The 13,046-nt window shown below is 45.3% G+C and overlaps 1 protein-coding gene across 2 annotated transcripts in view; it reads right to left on the bottom strand.

Annotated features, from left to right (window-relative positions):
- FAM83H (family with sequence similarity 83 member H) overlaps positions 1–3,805 on the bottom strand; it is a 28,520-nt gene extending 24,715 nt beyond the window's left edge. The window contains exons 1-2 of one of the 2 annotated variants that reach the window (XM_057411162.1): positions 2,946–3,805; positions 689–776 (exon numbers count right to left, since the gene is read on the bottom strand). The gene's annotated coding sequence lies outside the window, so the exon portion shown is untranslated. The remainder of the gene's footprint in view (positions 1–688; positions 777–2,945) is intronic. The other variant, XM_057411161.1, reaches the window with a different exon arrangement.
- Between the last annotated feature and the right edge of the window lie 9,241 nt (positions 3,806–13,046).

Genomic DNA, 13,046 nt, shown 5'->3' with positions numbered 1-13,046 from the left:
CAGGTATGTTCCACAGAACCACATGGTGAAACGTGGCTAATAGTCTGAACTAAACCCTTTCTCAGCCACAACTGTGTCTGCTGAGTCCTCACAGCAATTATTTTTCCTCTTTCAATTTTCCTTTCTGTATTTTCTGCTGAAGTCACTCTGTGCTCTCATTCTCAAGGTTCTCTCAGTTTCAGGCTGTAGGCTCCAAGCCTGGCTTACTGTTAAAATTTCTGTTTGGAAGACCAAAATAAGGGATTTGTTATTCCTGCTACAATGTCACATATATAACTCCCAGGCCTTTTCTTTTGGTCATCTGACTAGTCTGTACTGATCACTCTGTGTTAAAAAGCATGAGTGAATGTGATCCCCTTCTTTACTCTAGGTGGTCTTATACGGATCTCAGTCATCATTTTAAAAAACCCTGTATGTCTGCCCTCTGTAGTCTGCGTTTCACTTCATCTGAAGTCATGATCATCACATGAGAAACTGCTTCAATTCATTTAATCAATTCACTCATTGAGCTTCCAGAGATTACAACTTTACTTCCATTATTACATATATCTGTCATTTAAACCTATGAACTGCCAAAATAAACTCTGTCTAAAGTGAGTAGTACATGTCTTGAATGCTACAGGCATGTGGCATGGTAGAATTGGGAGCCTGGTCAGCACCTCAGAACACCTACTGGACTTCCACCCACCTCTGCTTAACAGTCAGTGCAAGGGATCCCACAAAATATTCTTCGGAGAATCAGGGATTCAGCCAGATGTTCAGAAGGTCCAGGGGATCTTCCCACAGGCCAGAGGAAGGGGAAAAGTAGCAGAAAAAGTTACATGCAATTTCTCTTGTGAAGTGATTTAGACAGCACCTGAGCATGTCTATCTTAGCTGATCCTATGCAATAAAGGGTCCGGAGTGGCATGTGTAAACCCAGCCTGCAAAGAGTCACTAGGGCAAACCTGATGTTTACATCTATCGAAAAGTGAAATGCAATACTGCGTGCAAAAGAGGCCTCTTACAGAGAGCAGATTACCAGAAGAGAGAGAAGCACAGAATCGTTTAGGTTGGAAAAGACCATTAACATCATCGAGTCCAACCATTAACTTACCACTGCCAAGTCCACCACTAAAACATGTTCCTAAGCACCATGTCTATGACAGCAACACTTACACCAACTGTCCCTTTCCTTGGGTTATTATTTATTAGGTACCAGGTATGCAGAAGTCTGAAACAGAGAACTTAAAGAAAAGGTCCAACAGTGTAAGGTATAATTTGGAGAAGAACTACATGCTGCCCTTGAGTTTTACTTTCCCTCACATCCTGATTTTAGAAAAGCACTCCAGAAATTCCTCTTCCTCATTAGGGCTACAAAAATCCAGTGAAATGGGTTCTACAAAGCAGTCCAAAAGCATTCCATTTAACCATAAAATACAAAGAAGTCCAATTCTGGAAGGTTTGGAGGTGAATTTCAGTTGCTTGGAAAGCTTGTGATTGCCTTACAAATGATGTACAGAGCAAAGGTGTCTGTTCTCAGCCATGACTCTGCTCTGGCACAATCATACCAGGCTGTGGGATGTGACATTTTCACTTTTTCCTTTGACACTGAATTTTCCCTACAACCACACAAGGAGTGTAACTTTGCTTTCCTCAGAACACTACTATTTCCACTGCCAGGTGACAGCAAATAAAACTCTCAAATACAGCCCCTCACATAAAAGGGAGTTAGGCCAAAGATGAAAAAAACTTTCTCCCCAGACCGCAGCCCTGCTGTGGTTTTGCAAGAGTGAAGGCGTGCTGTCTTTTCTTGCGTCCTCCTCTAGTGAAAACATATGGTATTGTAGGCTGCAGAAAGGCATCACAGGCCGCCAATGCTCTGCACTGCTCTGGGCTGGGGCTAGCGTGTTGTTGAGAGTTGTCTCGATCACAGCTAAGCTTACTGAAACTTCCATGAAGTAGATGTTCTCAGCAGAAGGATGCTATAGGCACTTTTGTCCCTTTACAAGTGCCTCCTCCCCTCTAACTGTTTTAGAAGATAGAGAACTTCAGTGAACCTGGGTCCTCAGGCCAGACACAAGCCATAATTGACCTCTATTGACCTCAATTTAGGAACACAAGACCTTCCCCTTCCTCCATGCTCACACAAAACCCAAGGCCTGCCAGACAAGCTCACATCTGTGGAAAAAACTAAGTGAGAATATGCACGTGTGCCTGTGCACGCATGTGTCTGCACGCATCTGTCTGTCCTTTTGCATGTACGTGCATGGATGTCTGTGTCGCTGCTTGCAGGCCGTGTCAGCAGACAGCTACACACCCCTGCAAGGAAAGCACCCATGCTATACACCACAGCGAGGAAAGGTGCAGTGGGCCTCAGGAGCTCTTTCTTGGCTCTTTGCCTACTGCAGACCATGGCCCTTCCAGCACCGCCACCAGTGAAGTCCTCTTTGTCCCAATCTCTTGTCTACATATCCCTACCATGTTTCTTATCAAAAAAGGCCAGATCAGGCTGTCATAGGAAGCTGAGTCAGGCTGTAAGATCTCTTCCTGAAGACAGGAATAAGTTCTGAAATAGGCAACTTTTGGGCTTCCCCAAAGGAGATGGGACAAAAGTCTGGTGTTCACTAAGCAGTTTTGATCACGCTACCTGAAGATTGACAGGTCTCTTCCCTCACCATCCACACTGCCTGCATTCTGTTCCCCTTTCCCCCTTGCCCATCCCGCCTCGTGGGACTCTCCATTCTCCCATGACAGCCACAGCATGGCTGAGAGCTCCTGCTCCAGTATGGTGCCTTTCTGCTTTGAAGCAGCCATCTCCTGCCCACGACTGCCTGAAGAAGTCCCTGCCTCAGATCCCGAGCGCCCAGCCCTGCGCAGAGAAGCAAGGACAGGGCCTCCCCAGCCCTTGCCCGCCAACTCACGTGGCCATTGGGGTACCCCAGGAGGTGCCTACACTTCTCCTACCTTCCCAGGTGAGCCAGGGCAGGTGGTGGGTCGTGCTCTCCGGCTCTCCGCTCCCCTGGACGTGCCTGCAGCCTGATTCACTGGCACCTCCAAGCCAGCGAGAATCAAGCTCCACCCAGGGCAGAGGGTGAGTAAGAGCGAGAGAAAGGCAAACTCCGGAGAGTTATTCCCTCCCCAGGATTGCAGGGGAGCCAGAGATAAGGGCTGCACATTCCTGAGCCGCAGGCGGCCTCTCCCTTCCCGTCTGCCCTGAGCCTGTCAGACCAGCTCGGGCCTGGCTGCGGAGCAGGCCTGGGAGCAGGCTCAGAGCTGGCAGCCGGGCAGGGGCCCTGGCCAGCGGGCCCAGGCTCGGCCCAGGAACGCTCCATCCCGCAGCCACCCAGGGAAGAAGGGTTCGGGCTCATCAGGGACTTCCCATTCTCCGCTCCCTTTTGGGGAGACAGCGGTGTGCTGCAGCAGTAACTCCTGGGCAATGGCACCACTGCAGCAGGAGCGGGCAGGGCACTGTGCCTTCCTCTTCCACAGCAGCAGCTTCCACCCGTGTGCCCCGAGCTCCTTGGGGTGCCGTGCCAAGGGTGTCCGAAGCCAACCCGTGACCCCCCGTGTCCCTGAAGGTGCCGTGCAAAGGGCATCGGCGGCCGTACCGGTGCCCCGCCTACCCTGCTGCCCTCGCCCCCCGGGCCGGCTGGCGGAGCAGCCCCTCCTGGAGCCGGAGTCACCGCGGGCGCAGGCGGAGAAGGGTTAAGCGAGATTCCCCGCAGCCCCGGGCGTGGCCGCTCCTGTTATTTCACCTTTCATGTTCTATCTTATTCAGCCTGGCAACCGCCGCGGCTGCTGTGTGCCGGGCGGTGCCCGGGCGGCTGGGAGGGCGCGGCGGGAGGCGGATCCGCGGGAGGCGGCGGTGACTCAGGCCGGGCAGCCCGGTTCTGGCGGGCCCGGGCACCGCGGCGGCGGGAGGGGCGGGCGCCATGCTCTAGGTGCGGGGAGGGAGCGGGGTCACAGCGGTTTGCGGGAGCTGGTGGGTGCTCGTTCTGCTTTTCAGTCCTCCGTCCGTCGGCGCTCGCAGCGCTCATCGAGGGCAGGCGGCAACGGGAGAGCTGCGGGCAGAAACCCGGCCTCCGGTGGCTGAGGGGAAGCGCTGTGGCTTGGCGTTCATGTGCAGTTAGCGCCTGCCTGCACGTCCCGCGCTGTGTGCTGCAGGCCGCGCGCTTGTACGATAACTTAGTGCGTACATTATAAAAGGTAATGTTAAGGGGCCATGATGAGAGGAGGTGTCCTCGGGTTTGTCAGTAAGCATGATGGTAAAGGCTTCAGTTACGTAGTTGTGGGCTGTTTCTCCTATAGGAATTTGCTTCACTCGGTGTGAAAGACGGAGAGAGCCTGCTGAGGGGGGAACCAGTCAATATTGCTTTTAATCATCCTCTACTGTGTTGCCGTGGGCTTTATTCACCACATGCCACTTACACACCACGTTGAATGGAGTTACTAACTTCCACACAGGTGTCGCTATGCTGTTCATCAGTATCCTACCGGAATGCTTCACAAACAGCAATTAACTTCTTGGTACTCAATTGAGCTGTGATGGTGTGATTATCCCTATTTCAGAGGAAAGGAACTGGAGCAGGAATATTACATTTAAAATGTTCCACTCGCTGTACGTAGTTCAAGATTTCAGGAGTCACACCTTTTAGGGTCTCTAACAGCGGAGGAGAGAGGGAATGCAGGGTGGATGGGCATCACTACATATAGGACAATGCCCTGTAATTTCTTAAATTTTCAGTGATTTCAGCCTCAAGTAACTGCTTTCCAGTAGCATATTATTTGTGACTAATTTATCTTCCTCTCAAGTATAATTGTGTATGTCCCAGAATATTTTTCTTTGATAAGGCTTTTATGTTCAGTTCTTGATTTTAATGTGCAGGTTGCTATCTGTGTTGGAAAAGGCAAGATCAAAGATGTATGTTTTGAAGTACAAGTAAGTGTAAGCAGTGTCTGATAGACAAAGTTCCATAGTGCTATTGGGATGATTATGAGAGTTTCTCACAATCTGGACCATCAGATGATTTTTGCATATTCTATGTGCACACAATTTAGAATTTGGATGTTTATCCAAATAGAAGCCAGTGCAAAGGATACTTGGTCAGTTTGATGTTCTTGTGGTTAACACACTGCTGAGGAACTATTTTACAGTATTCTGTAAAGTTAATGTCTGATTGGTTAATCCAAGTCATCATGCAGTGGGACAGGACTGAATCCTTGAGGAGAAATTTATTCATTGTTGCTGTTATCTGAGAGTATAGCTTAAGAAAGAAGTAATAGAATAAGGTCAGAATAATTTTGGTTGGAAGAATCTCTTGAGAGTCATCTGATCCAATACCTTTACTCCATGCAGAACTCATTAAATCAAGTTACTCAGTGCCTTGCTTGTTTGGTTTTTGAGTATATCCAGATATCCCACGGCCTCTGTGATTCCTATTCCTGTGCTTGACGCCTTCACAGTGGGGGTTGTTTTTTCGGGGGGTGGTGGTGGTGGTGGTGGTTTGTTTTTTTGCTGTTTGGGCTTTTTTTCCCTAATATTTAATGGGAGTTTTCTTTAAAGCCACTTATGTCTGGGAGTTTGGTAATATGTCTAAACTACACATTGACTGCTCCAGTTGTATGAACCTTCAGCAAAAGAAGCATATATGTAAAAGAAAGCTTTCCAGAATACTTTCATTTAGCTAACATTGTATCCAATCTCTTGCTCAGGTCCTGCTTTGACTGTTTTTCATCCACAAGCTGATCTGAACCTTCTGTGCTGTCTTGATAATGTAGGCAGGTTGTGGCAAAAGACAAGAAGGGCTGTGTGTGTCACTTGCATCCTGCTTGTCTTTGAGTCTGTGGCATCTGACCATTTACCACTAGTACAAAGAAGACTGACATGGTAAGTAAAGGTCTCTTACAGAGATGCAGGTGATTCCTTCCCTGACTGGTTACCAGCAGTTCAGTCATAACTGGCACTACAGTTCTAGTGCAGCATCTCCAAGAATTGAAGAAGGATGCATGTCAGACCTGCAGACAGGAGCACAGCCTAGGATACACTTCCTGAATTACTCTGCTGCTGCCAATGCTGAAAAAGCAGCTTTAGCAGCTTTGCCTTAAAGAAATGCCAAGGTCCATTCTTATTCAGCTCATAAGTCTGACTAGTTACATTCATCTCTGTCAGAATTTCTTCCTTTTATAAGTGAGCAGCTTGGATACAGGCCTGTTTTATTCATCCTTCCAATTAATTTAAACTGAAACATTCAAATGGAGGCTTGTGTGTTGGGTTGGTTTTATGGTCAGAGTTACAATAAAATCTTCCTTAGCAAACCAAAAATTTAAAGTGCACATCTTTCTGCTGGTTTTGGGATTATTCTGTGCGAGGTTGTTGGTTATTCCCTGTGTGGCTCCTGAGGCCCAGCCATTGTAACTGTCGTCTTCTTTTCCAGTCTGTGGCTGGGAAGTTAAGGGTTTTCATAATTCTCAGTAGCATTATTCATCTTTTAATACCTGCTAATACTGTTATATGAATATAAACCTGATGCTATTAGCAAACTCCCAGTAGACATTTTTCTCAAATCTGCATGCACCTGAAGAGATCACTTTATCTATTATTTGGTTTCTTTACATTATGTGCTTGCACATACAGTTCCTGCCCTATGATATTTACCTTCATTTCCTTCTTTCTTACACATAAAATGTCTTTCAAATTTATGCTCCATTTATGATAATTTTTTTTTTTTCATTCTCACAATACAGAGTTTTGTGCCTAAAGCTTGGTCTTAGACTATTTCTTGTGGTTCTTGGATCTCCTGGATGACAGAACAGATAACTTCACACTGGAGTTTGGGATACTTGGGCCAGAATCTGGCTTCCTAGAAGGAATACTTCAGGCCTGCTGTACAGCTGCTGTATGGATTTATTTTGTTTTATTCAGCCACTATGTCTTCAGTTCTTCTCCTTTGTATTGATATGCTGTAGGATGCTAGAAGATGGAGATGCATAGACAGTAGGGAAGGAAGAAACTCCATGAAGGCAAACACATTCATGGTTGAGGCAGCTCTATCGAGGTGATGATTCATCAGTTCCTTGGCTGCTCTCCTTGTGGACAGAACAATTTTGCACACTAGTGAGTGTAGAATTTTATTTTATTATTTAAATATTTGAGATAAAGTATCTTTCCTGGCATCAGTAAACTGCAGTGGATCTTTTTTGAGGCCCAAAAAAGTGAGCAGGTTTCTGGTAGCGTCTTGGTTATGGTACAGATACCGAAGGCAGAATTTATCAGACTGAACACTGGTGACTGTTGCATAGGTGTCTACATCAGGGTTGGTCATCCCATGCTCATTTCATAGTCTTTGGAGGGCTTGTTAATATGTCCATGGATGCAATTCAGACCTTCAAAACCAGAAAGGTGAATTGCAGCTAAATCCAGACCACCTACAGATAGCATTCCTAGTCTGAAAATCAGATTCAGAATGAGCTGAACCAAACATGGCTGTAAGGAAAGGAGTTTCAGTGTGAGTTTGGGGCTTTTCCCTGTACGACACTATAATACGAATTGTTGAACTCTCTCCTCCCTCCCCCAGAAAGTTAAATCTAGACCGTTTCACAAAAAAAAAATTCCACAACGCTTCAGTGTGTGGCTTCTTTCCTATTATTCCTTAAATAATATTGATTTGTAATAGAGTCTAATCTGTAAAGGAACTTAAAATCCATGTGAACTTTGGTCTAGGTTCTATCAGCAAGCAAGGTCTTATTTTAATTATTCATCTTGGATATTTGTTACTTGAGGAAAATCCCAGTGTAATGACTTTTGCCTTCATAGAGTTTATGATGAAAACAAAATCCATCACTGTTCTGTTTCAGCTTCCTGTGTTTAATCTAGTTCATTTTGCAGTGAGTCTGATAACCTGTATTTGACTAAGGTATTTCTCAGTAATTAAAATAAACACATTACCCTTCAATCTTATCTTTATTAAATAAAGTGAACATTTTAAAATTTCTCATTTTTTAGTTCTCCCTGTCATTTAACCTGCATTTGTGGGCTGCCTTTGCTCCATCTTTTCAAAATGCATTTAAAAATTTGATTATCAAACTGGACACTTTTAGGTTCACTATGTATACACAAATACATCGCCAAAATTACAGTGCTATTCCAAGATCTGTGAACATTATTTGAGTAGATTTGACATCTCCTTAGGCAGTTTCTGTTGTACTCCTGAGCAAAAGTTACCTAGAATGGCTGATTTCAATAAGGGTATTCCTAATGGTCTAAAAGAGGTGTCCTGGGTTCAGCAGTAGCAGTCATGTTTTTCCTTTGTGGTAGCTGGTGCAGTGCTGTGTTTTGACTTCCAGCCTGGGAACAGTGTTGGTGAAGCCGATGTTTTTGGTTGTTGCGAAGTGATGTTTATCCTGACCAAGGACTTTGTGAGGCTCATGCTCTGCCAGGGAGGAGGGGAAGCTGTGAGGAAGCAGAGATGGGGCGCCTGACCCGGGCTAGCCAGGGAGGTATTCCATACCACAGCACGTCATGCCCGGGGTGGGGGGGTAACTGGGAGTTACCCGGAAGGACACGGGCTTCGGGGTGGGACTCTTTTCTTGGCCGGTGGTATCGTATTCTCTTCCCTTGTTATTTTCCCTTATCATTGTTGTCATTGGTAGTAGTGGTGGTGATTTGTGTACATTGGTTGCTGGACTGTTCTTGTCTCAACCCGTAGGAGTTGCACTCTTTCGATCCTCCTCTCCGTTCCTCCAGGAGCAGGGAAGGGGAGAGCCCCGGTGGGGGGGGGGGGGGCCCTCGATTGTTGTCAGCCCAGCACCACTCACTGGGAGTGAGTGAACAAGTTGCCTGACTGGGTTTAAACCATGACAGTTCTTTTTGGCGCCCAACGTGGGGCAAGAGGGGTTGAGATAACGACGGATCTGACTGGATTAATAGTCACTCGTCACAATGCTGATTTATTGGCTCTCAAGGTTGTTCCTCTTGATCTCACAGTTTCAGTATATCGTATCTTACTTCCATCCGGTATTTGCTGTATTAGTGTTTTTCAAGTGTGGGGCTTGGGCTAAGGTTTTTGTCCCATTGTACTTTATGGTAAAGTACATTCTAACATGATGGTATTATCTGCATCTTTCTAGTCTGTCATTGGTTGCAAAGTTTTGCTTTTTTTTTATTCTGAAGGTTGGCTATTTTCTGTATTACTTCCAAGATGATTGTTTTTAAAGAATCCTCAGCCTTTGCATTCATTTGTTTGATTTTTTTACTAATTGCAATGCATGTATGCATTGTTACACTGGTTTAGTTTAGTAATGCAGCTAGCTAATTACTGTTTGTAACCAGCATCTTCACCAGGGCTCTTTTGTGCTAACTGCCTTCACACAGAGACAGTAGTAAAGAGACATCTGCTGCCCCAGATTGCTTATAATCTGTGTTAATGACATGATGCCACAGGGGGAGTGTGAAAGAGTGTTAATGGAGCGAACTTGATTTCAGATTGTAGCAGTTGCTACAGCTGTTAGATTTCAGCACTCTGAGCAGCAAATGAGGCCAAGAGTGTCATAAAAAAGGTGGGCAGGCCACTCATCCTGCTCACACCAGTACAAGAGACTTTGCTACTTGTATCCTAGAGAATTTTGTCTGGATCTGTATTGCAACTTGGTGATACACTGAGCTGAACCTAACACAGCACAAATGTGTGTGTGATCAGTAATGGTATATTGGGTATTGGTTGTGGTGTATATTGGGTTTATGTGGCAAGGTTCTGGTAGCTGGGAAGCTGCAGAGTTGGCTTCTGTAGGAAGGCATCAGGAGCTTCCCCCTGTCAGATGGAGCCAGTTCTAGATGGCTGGTAAGGGACCCACCACTGGCCAAAGCTCGTCAGTGTTGTTGGGAGCACCTCTGTGATAAGAAATGTAAGAAGGGGTAAAAGCTGCTGTGCAGCTGCAGGGAGAGCTTTGCTGCATTGCTCTCCTAAGGAAGCAACGCAGTGCACAAAGTTGTTAATCAAAGTTGTTAATCAGGTATGTGCTGGAATATTTCTGTGAAGTCCAGTTTGGGCAGTACCCTGACCAGAAGTTCTGTCAAGGATCCAAACAGCATTTAGGAGGGCTTTGCATAACACAGATTTGTGAAGTGCCACAAAATTGACACTTGGATCTTAACAGTTTATGACTACTTGGCAAAGTGACTCTTTTTTTGCCTTTTGCTTAGGGACATTCAGTGTTCTGATCTGCAAAGGTGTAAATGTGCATAGTAAACTGCGCACACATTCACCTTCATGAGTCAAGTAACAGCAGCAGTGGCAGATACATGAATGAAACTGATGCTGTGGCATCAAGTCGTTTTGGTGAATTTTACGTAAAGTGATTTCTCTTGTAAAATTGGCACATATAAAACCACTTTTATGCAAGTAAGCCACACAACTGGAGAGAAAGTGAAGCCACAAAACTTCCATTTCTGGTTGTTGCTGCAGCACGCAGGCTTACCAGAGGTGGGAAGAATAGTGAAAATGAAGAAGAAATTGAATAGCTAAAATGCCAGCATTATACATAAGCTGTAAATCAATGTAGGAAAACCAGATCAGAATAATTGGCTGAGAGAACAAATTCATCCAGAACTTGAGGAAGCTGCTTAAAGTATGATTATTCCATGAAAAATACTACTGGCTTTCCATGGGTGATGCACAATAATAAAGATGCTGTCCATTGGTATGTACTGGATTACATCCTGTATTTCATTGGAATTCTTCTGTTTCCAACACCTGCATTTGTACATTGGCCACTTCACCTTAAACCTTGTTAAATGGAATTTTGGTTTTAAACTTTGGCACTGTTTCCTGATCCAGTTCACATTAATGGCTCTGCAAGCTAGGGCACTGGCACAACTGGCAGGAAAGGAGAAAAAAACGTATTAGAACATGGGGATGCATGTCCAAGGCTGTCTTGTCCTCAGTCCAATTCCAGATTTTTGTTTGTGTAACACAGATGAACCTGGTGAAAATACAGGAGAAAGACATTGACACTGCCTCCAAGACACTGGTGTTCATGTCTCTCCTTTGGGCTGGCAGAAAATGACAGTCTGTGCTCAAAGGACCACTGCCTCTAACTGGACAAGGTGGAATCTGTGGCCAGGAAGACAGTTGCTCAGAACCATTCTCATCAGTGACTTATTCAGGCTGGATCACATAATGAGAATCTGGCCTGATAGGAGCTTGTCTTTACCATGTTCTCACTCCCTTAGTACGCCTCCAAGGCTTCAGGGACCTAACTTCTCTTTGTCCACTGTACTGACCAAGAACTGTTGTTAGCAAGTTAGGAGGGAAGTACAAACTGGAAAGGCATTGGTTTTACTCATAGTGCTGTTGTCAGTAACTTAATCATTTCACTTTTTTTCTTGTAATTGAATTGTCTTTGTTCTTGTTTGAAGGTGTTATCTGTGCCATTGCTCAGACCAGACAAGAGGTTAGTGCTTGTTCTTTATAAAAGACAGTTGCCACTAGCCTTCTACAGCAATATGCTGGCTGGTGGGGGTCTTTCTAGCTGTGAGGAATTAACAGTTTCCTAGAAGAGAAACTGGAAAGAAGGCAAGTTTGGACATTGTCAGTGGTTTTGAGGGTAAGATGCAACAGGCCCCACTGTCTTCTTGTTTGGATAAGCTGAGGAGATCTTTGTTTTCTGACTAAAGGTGACCTGCAGAAGGGACTTGTGTTTTGCCCTGAACAAAGTTCATTCACTAGTTTGTATTTCTAGATGGTGTGTGATCCCACTGCACATGTTGTGTCATGCTTTCTGGCCTTCCTTGGTATCTTTTTAATTTCCCTAAAACTATTTAACCATATCCATATCTGAGTTAGAATCTGAGCCTCAGAGCTCACAACATTTTAGAAATGGAGATCAGTGACAGTGACGTAATTCTCACATGGGAAGGACATTTTCATACAATAGCCAGAGGACAAACACAGGAAGAGCAGAGACTAAACATGAGCATCCAGTGTCAGTATCAGGGTCCTGAGTGTACCAGTGTATCTTAATGGCCCTCACCAGTCTGTCCTAGAGCCTTTACACAAACCTTCTTCCCATGGGCACAGGATCTCCATTTCAGCTCAAACCTGGCCCTTCTGTCCTGCCTGAGCCACACTATAGAGGTACTGGTGTCCAGCCCAGCAACAGTCATTCCTGTGCCTGGGCATGACCCCCACAGATGTGGACTCCAACCCATGGCTGACTGTCCAGCTTGATCTCACACCTGCCTTGTTCTTACGGACCTGCCCTGGTATCACTGTGCCTGATGGTCACCATCAGCAGACCAGACCTCCCCGTTTGACCTCAGACCTGCCTTGTCACCACACTAGAGACCTGGTGTAGTGAAAGGTGTCCCTGTCTGTGGCAGGGGTTGGAACTGGATGAGCTTTAAGATTCCTTCTAAGCCAAACTGTTCTATGAAGGTGACCCAGGACCTGCAGAACAGAACCTCATCTTGTTCTTTGAGTTGCTTACTTTAGTGTTTCAGATCCCCTGGACTCTGTTATAATACGATGGTGAATGCTCTTTTTGACTAAGGACCTGTGACTAATCTTGTCTGCCACTTCTGGGTTTGATCTGTTCCAGACACTTTTATTTATTTTATTAGATGATCTGGGTTAAGTGCAGCTTCGCTTTCTGCCTTCTACCTATCTAGCCTGAAGTTGTTTGAACAGATCTTCCTGATTTTATTCCAAGTCAGTATCAAGAAGTTGCAGGTACCAACTGGCACTCAGCACTGAGCTGCTTTTTGATGCAGTGGACACGTGCTGTGTCTCCAGCCTGTGATTGCTGTGCCTTGCTGACAGATAATGAGCTTACCTGTTCCATTCCCTTCCCAAGTGTGACTGTGGAGAAATCCAACATTATTGTAATAAGCAACACCAGCATCTGAATGGAATTACGGGAGTGGGACCATGAATGTAGTCTTGTACAGTTTCACTATTATAAGTTGTTTGGTTTGGGTTTTTGTTTGTTTCGTTTTGCGTTGTTTTTTGTATGTGTGGTTGTTTTTTATGAAACTGCCTTAAATTAATGGGCCAGATGGGGAATAAAAGA

The sequence above is a fragment of the Pezoporus wallicus genome, unplaced genomic scaffold (genome assembly GCF_028554395.1).
Source record: "Pezoporus wallicus isolate ANWC-B61680 ecotype Strahan unplaced genomic scaffold, APGP_CSIRO_Pwel_v1 contig_10120, whole genome shotgun sequence".
Taxonomy (NCBI): domain Eukaryota; kingdom Metazoa; phylum Chordata; class Aves; order Psittaciformes; family Psittacidae; genus Pezoporus; species Pezoporus wallicus.
The sequence above is the reverse complement of the archived record's forward strand: the minus strand, read 5'-3'. Positions and strand labels throughout refer to the sequence as shown.